At 41.1% G+C, this 599-nt stretch overlaps 1 pseudogene across 1 annotated transcript in view; it reads right to left on the bottom strand.

Moving 5' to 3' along the window:
- LOC111671864 (protein NLRC3-like) overlaps positions 1-599 on the bottom strand; it is a 13618-nt pseudogene that overhangs the window by 2584 nt on the left and 10435 nt on the right. The window contains exon 7 of the transcript XR_015438659.1: positions 453-510. The product of XR_015438659.1 is annotated as a protein NLRC3-like (transcript). The remainder of the gene's footprint in view (positions 1-452; positions 511-599) is intronic.

Raw genomic sequence — 599 nt, 5'->3', positions numbered from 1 at the left:
TTCCACTCACCAATTAGTGGGAGGTATGAGAGTGGACAGAGGAAGCCCAGTCAGTGGCAGTGGGCCAGTGTTTAACAGCGTGAGAACTGTGCTGTGTTACTCCTTGCTGTGTGAAGGAGGGTGCTACGTCATCTAACTGACCCTGCACTTCTTGTTCTCTGAACTTAGTTTAGAGATCTACGTGTTATGTTGTGAAAACCTGGTTGTTTAGTTCATTAGAATCTAAAAAAACATCTTTAATTACCTTTTGTATTTTAGTTTGTTAAACAAAAGTCCTTGTTTTTTTTACAAATTTTTCTGGCTCTTGTTTCTTTTTTCTTCCCAGGAAACATTTTATTTCATTTTATTCTTCATTGAGGAACATAAGAAAATAAAAAGTCTCTGTAATTGTTCTGGTGAAGTGATTAAATATTTCACCTCTTCCTCCTCTATCAGACAGTGTCTGTCCTTACCTGAGAGTTTCCAGTGCACAGTGTGGACTCTTCAGTCCGGCAGACAAAACCTTCACTCCTGAATCCCGCAGGTTGTTGTTACTCAGGTCCAGGTGTCTCAGACTAGAGGACTGGGAGCTGAGGACTGAGGACAGAGCTTCACAGCTT

This window comes from Seriola lalandi, unplaced genomic scaffold, assembly GCF_002814215.2.
Source record: "Seriola lalandi dorsalis isolate HSWRI2012SDOR001 ecotype SW California unplaced genomic scaffold, Sedor1 jcf7180002054887, whole genome shotgun sequence".
NCBI lineage: Eukaryota > Metazoa > Chordata > Actinopteri > Carangiformes > Carangidae > Seriola > Seriola lalandi.
This window is presented reverse-complemented; position numbering and strand designations above follow the sequence as displayed.